Source organism: Coturnix japonica, chromosome 1, assembly GCF_054131305.1.
Source record: "Coturnix japonica strain WE chromosome 1, WE-NBRP24, whole genome shotgun sequence".
Lineage (NCBI taxonomy): Eukaryota > Metazoa > Chordata > Aves > Galliformes > Phasianidae > Coturnix > Coturnix japonica.
Genome location: NC_140663.1, coordinates 81,041,454 through 81,047,844, shown reverse-complemented (window position 1 = coordinate 81,047,844; position 6,391 = coordinate 81,041,454).

The window sequence follows — 6,391 nt, the reverse complement described above, 5'->3', positions numbered from 1 at the left end:
AATAAGCATATTTTATATTGTTAAAACGGATGAAGTTTCAAACCGAGACTCCTTTTTTTAATGAAAGGCAGGAAGTCACTGGTACCATAATGGTAGCATCCTATTTTCTCTGCTAATTAAATATTTATAGAGGATGTAAAACAGTACTTTCTTCAATGGATACTAACTATAGAGCTGTCTGCACTTTTAAGTGATTAGCAGTTTTAATGCCTTCCCTGGGTCAAGTTTGGAAATGGCATTGGAGAAAGGGCAACTTAATTTTTAAAAAGTACATATTCTCTGAATTTATCATTGAATATATCAAGCCTACACTAAAGATCATAAAAACATCAGCAACATAATCATGGAGAGATACAGGATAGAAAGAAAAGACGCAGCCAGATCTCATAACACAAGCTCCATAGCTGCAACGAGCAATAGAAATCTTCAAATATGGGTCTATGGGTCAAGAAATCCTACAGTTACATGAAGTGCTTGTAAATTAAGATATTTTGTCTATAGGTTATTCATGGCCTATGCCTGGAAGCACAGTGTGTCTTCAATATCTATTTTTTTGTTATTTCAGCTAGAACTGCAATGCATTTTATCCTTATAATGTCACACCACAAGCTCCAGGCCTTATTAACACTTTAGTAACATATATATACACACACACACACATATGTATGTACATACACATACATATACACATTACATTTATTCATATTACTGTGTATAATTGCTTGCATCCATCTCCCACTGTTTCTTTTTTTTTTTCTAATTATTTAAATTACACTTAATTTTGACAGAACTAGAGTGGAATATGTAGCTACCTCAGATGGAAAGGACAGGCCCTAGAATTAAAGTTTGGGGAACACTGCTAGTAAGTGGCCTTCAGCAGTTTAACTTCAAATATTTTTTTCCTTGAGAAGACAAAAATAACCATGGTTTGTTAGTAAGACAATAATAAAAGTCAATCAGAAGCTGTAGTGCTAGATGTATGCTTTAAACCTGGGAAGAAAATTGATGCCATATTCTCCAGATTACTAAGGCTAGCTGAGACAGAAGTTATTTCTGTTCCCTTCAGTGAGGTAAATAACATTATAATGCCTCTTTCTCATACCTAGGCTGTATCATCTGAGCCACTCGCATGAAATAAATGAAGCAGAAAATAGAATTTACCCCAAACAGCCTCTAATTGAGTGTTTGTATTGGCTGTAAGAGGCAAAGCATTGGCAGCAGGGCGATGCAGCTGTGTGAAAAGAGGCAAGTGTTTGCTCTGTGCTGAATATAGCCAGTGCCAGTCATCTCCAGTATGCCCATAGCAGGGCACAGCTGAACACATCAGCCAGCCTGGTGACACTGCTGGGAAAATGTATTTCAGGAAGAGAAAAAATGCCTGATGGAGAGAAGAAAATTAACAAGAAGCAGATGGAAAACCAAGGGCAGAGGAGGAGAAAAAGGAGCTCCTGCTGTAGGAGCAGATATCCATGACACAGACCACAGAGGAGACCATACCAGAACACACAGGTTTTCCTTAAGAGCTGCATCCTGCGGAGAAGGCAGGAGTGGCAGAGAGAAGCTCTGACCATAAGTCAGAAGTATGCTGACCATAGCTGACCATAGCTCTCACCATACTGCTTGGTTACTTCCCCACAAGTAACCAAGCAGACAAGACAGGAGCAAAAGATGAACTTGGGAAAGCAGAGGAGGAAAGGTGTTATTTCAGTGTTGGCCTTTTTGTTTCCCACCACCCAAACTAGCAGCTGCGTTTTTGTTTTAGTTGGCAACAAATTAATTCAGTTTTCTCCAATTAGAGTCAGTTTACCAATTACTGTTGCAGGCAAAACAACCTTTATCTCAGCTCACAAGCCTTTTCCTCTTCCCTGTTCTTCCTGTTCTCTCCACATGTCCAGCTTTGGAGAGGAGTGAGCAGGCAGGAATCTGACTTCTAGCCAAGACCTAAAACCTGTTATTTCCTTTTCCCACCTCTACTTTTAAATAGAGAAATTACAGTTTGGTGGTTTCTTTCCCTGTTTCCAAGTAACACGGGTTAGCAAACTGAAATAAGACAGAAAACAGGTAAGAAATGAAATCACGTTATTAAACTGAATATTGCCGTTTCCTTTCTGTAGCCATTAGTTACATGTTTCCTATATAAGAAAGCATGGAGGTTAAAAAAAGAATACCATCTCCTCACAATGATAGGCTTACTTTTAGATTCCCCAATGGATGCTGCTGATTCCAGGCCAGCATGAAAGGTTAATATGAGCCAATTACTCAATTTCTGAGAAATGTGCTTTCACATACATCCTCCAGAAATGGTTGTTGGCTTTGAGCCATTACTTTGCTCACATGAACTGGTAATTAAGCAGTTTCATTTCAGCTTCTGTAATTAATGCATATCAGAGTATGCCTGTTATCCCTTTCTGACCTGAGTCAACATGATACTCACATCAATTAGTTTCAGAAGCCTCCCATTTCCTTGCTTTTGCCACGGCTTCCAGGCCTGTTCCGCCTCCCTATTCTTCCCCACTACTACAGAAACCACTGTTACAAATCACAGACTTCTTGGTTTATTCATGCTCTGACCGTGACACTTGGTTTTACCCACATCATTCTCTGTTAGGGCTGTGACTTCCTGTTGCATATTTTTTGACAACCTAACTTGGTTTCCCGTCTCTCCAAGACTCTGACTTAACCAGGGGCAGCTTGCTATAACCTGTGACATCCCTTCCTACCCCTCCACCTCAGCCCACTGAGTCCTCAATTAAGGGAAAGGCTGCAGAGAGTCCATGCAACAGCCTTGAGCCACAGCTGAGATGCCTGACTCTACTGCACAGATTTCACAGGGAAAACTGGTATATCAGCAATTCAACTCCCTAGAAGAAAGATCTCATCTTGCACTATACCAACCTACTGCTAGGAGAGGAGGGAGACAGGGATCAGCTTACCTACCACAGTCTGCCTGGAATTTGTGTGTATAAATCCAGTTTTGTTTTCTAGACAGACTGTAGTCAGTTGTCAAAGAGACACATTCAAGACAGAAGATGAATCACACTTTTGCCACTGAATACAAATAGCAAAGACACAATTATCTCAGACTTGAACAACCTTATGATCTACAAAGCCCTATCTTGCATGCACCAGCCCACTAAATTATCAGGGTGCTCTAGAGAGCTACAAGACTCAGCTACAAGACACATTTTTATTTCTTTTTTTTTTTTCCTTTCCTAACTGGACTTCAAAACCAAGTTTGCTCATTTTTCAGGGTCTCCCTTTGCTAAGTAGCAATGACATGCATACTGCAAAAAAACAAGGAAGGAAAAAATGTTCGTGAATAAAGCCAAGTTAGTTCAACTAAAACCTGAACTCTCTTGCATATTGCTTGTAGCTATTTTTCCTTAATCAAAACAGAGGTCTTAATATGCCTGTGAAGACTGAGCAAGGGTTTAAATGATGATTTCTGATAACACTTGAGAAGGCATTCAGGAAGCTTCTTGAGTCTAATATTGTAGGGCACAATTTAATACCGTACAACAGCACATTGTGCCCTTTGCATAATTTCTTCAAATTACAGCCAACATTACCTCCAGAGGAAGAAAACATTTTGGCTGTCCTTTTCAGTACGTGAAGATGAATGATGAATTCAGCTAGGTTTGAACCTGGAAAGGTCAAATATCTACATTCTCAAAAAAAACCTTGTACAGATAATAACCAGTCTACAAAGATCTGCACACATACATTTATATTTTGGATACACGTCTTCCCTCACAGGAGAGTGAGCACGCACAGAATTGATGCGTCTTTGATTTGTTTTTGGAAGTTTTTATTGCAAGTTGAAATGAGACCTTACCAAAGTATGAAAGTGGGTGACAATTGATGACTAAACATTAAGTGATTAATAGTTGACTTTGAATGTATGTTTTAGTATCAATTTTAACCTCCCCCACTGAATGAATACCATGCTGCTTACTTGTTAGATTTCTCACATCTAGAAAAGCAGCTTGAAATCATAGCATTCATACTTGCTTTTCTTCTCCTTAAACTCTTCCTTAATTTCCCATTCTTGACAGCATTGATGTGTGCCTACTTCAGGCCTCTGATGCAACAAACAGTTACCAACAGATGAAATGATTTCGGAAGTCACAGGTCTCTTCAGAGCTTCAGACACAGCCTGTAACTGCCATTGACAGAGCGTATCATCTGAAGCATCCCTGAGCACTAATTCAACTATTTTGCCTCGCCTATGCAGACTGAGTATAGCTTAATTATTTGCGTCTTCATTTATTTTAATTAAAGAAAAAAGGCTATATGAGCACATCTTTCAGCCACCGCTCACATTTATCAGTCTGTGGCATTATAAGGACAGACAAGCCCTAGCTATTCAATCAGTTATTGGCCAAGCACCACTCGCCTCTTACTGGGGCCACTAGCTAATGTTACTCTCAATTTCTCCCTTGTTTACTAGACAGCTATGTACAGCAGTGAGAAAGACAAGGATTATTAAAAAACAGAAAACAAAGATCATTCTACTAGATTAAATATGGCTTGTTAGGAGAAACACAGCACTAGGATATCTGCTGTACTTCTAAAAAAATGAACATTTTTTACAATACTGAGGCTGACCTGGTTCACTTGGTGCTAAAGCCAGTGATATCACCCTTTACAGAAGTCAAGTTGAGGCCGCGTTGCAGCCAAGTGAAGGCTGTGTTTGTAGCCTTTCAGGTGATGGAAAATCCTTTTGTTCAAGCTCCCATCCATCAGAGTGCTCAGTCATCTGTTTTTGAGGTAGGCCAGGCATGAGTAGAATTTACCATGCAAAGACAAAGTACTTGCTCACCAGTGAAGGCGTCTGTGCTCTCCCTCACAAATTACACTTTAGTTTGTGCCCTACCGAAAGAGAACAAAAATGGATATTTCTAAGTTCCTTACAGCTTCAGTTCCTAAGCAGAGCTTTCCAAACGCATCAGTCCTTGAGACTAAGATCCCCAGAAGCAGTTATGATTCGCAGGTACCTCGTTCTTTATCATCAAACCCCCAGTGTCACATGGAAGGTAAATATCACTCTTCCCACACTTCCATTGCAGGCATTGCTGTAATGCATGGCCAACTGACAAGAGAACAGTGTCTAATGTTAGTGAACCAAAGATGCAGCCCTTGTGTAGGAGTACAGCCTCTCTCCCAGTGAACACTATATCCAGCACGCCCACAATCCTCCTGCCAGCCTATCTCTCCATAAGCCACAAATAAAGCTTCCTATAAAACAGTAACATAATGCACTGTCATGCCTTTCCACAGCTGTGTTTTCCTTGCAGTTACAACTTTAAGCTGTAGGAGCAAAAGGAGCAGAACAAAATTATTATTTCCTTCATTTGTTTTTAAAGCAATGATGTGAATTAATGTACTATTAAGCAGATTATTTCACCTCCACTTTCAAACAAGATGTTTCGCTCAGTCTGGTGAATGTGAGGATTCAATTCCTTCATTCATGAATTATGGGGCAGCTCAACATACCCAAGACATAACACAGGGCCATTGACGCTGCTGTTGTCCTCTCACCCACCAGAGGTTTTGATTAGTAACAGAGCTCTCAAATGCTCAGCAGAAGCTAAGTATGTTCTTCAGTCCTTCAACTAACAGGGAGACACACCAAGGAGTTAAGACCACCAATTTGACTAGGAAAGTTTAAACCAGCTTGAACGTCTGCTGGTGCCCTTGGGTTCAGTGCTGTGTGAGAACAGGCAGAAGAAAGCCTGGACTGATGGAAACAAAAAACAAAAACAAAAAAAAACCAAAATAAAACAAAAAAAACCCCAAAAACAAACAAACAACAAAAAAAGCAAGTTTGCATATCGAACTCATTAACTATGATCCACATAAACCATATTTGATTCTCCTTTCTACTGTTCTGCATTGCAGTGATTGCTGTTTGTGTGTTGCTTACACTGGCAGGGCTTCAAAAGACCAGGACCGGTCATGATCGACACACACAGTGTATTTATGCACTCACTGGTGCATGACAAAATTGCAAGAACTAAAGAACTGTTAAATGGAGAGAGCTAGAACCCTATTGGCTGTATATGACTTGTCTCACATGTTTCTGACTAAAAATTGTTACCATAGCTTAACTACAGCTCTGGGCTTTTTTGTTTTGTTCTTGCTTCTTGTGCCTGCTATGTGGAACTTCAGAAGACAGAAGCATCCTTCCATCCCTTGGGTCTTCATTCAGCCTAAACTCAGGGTAGCTGTGGGCCTTCTTCCAGTACTGCTATGTTATACGTCTCCATCAGTCAACATCTCTAAGCAACACCACTTGAGCCAGCTCTTTGGACGAAATGACTACCTGAAAATTAAACCCTTCATTTTTCATTTTCAGAAGCAGCCCTTCTTCATGTTTTTTTCAGATAAA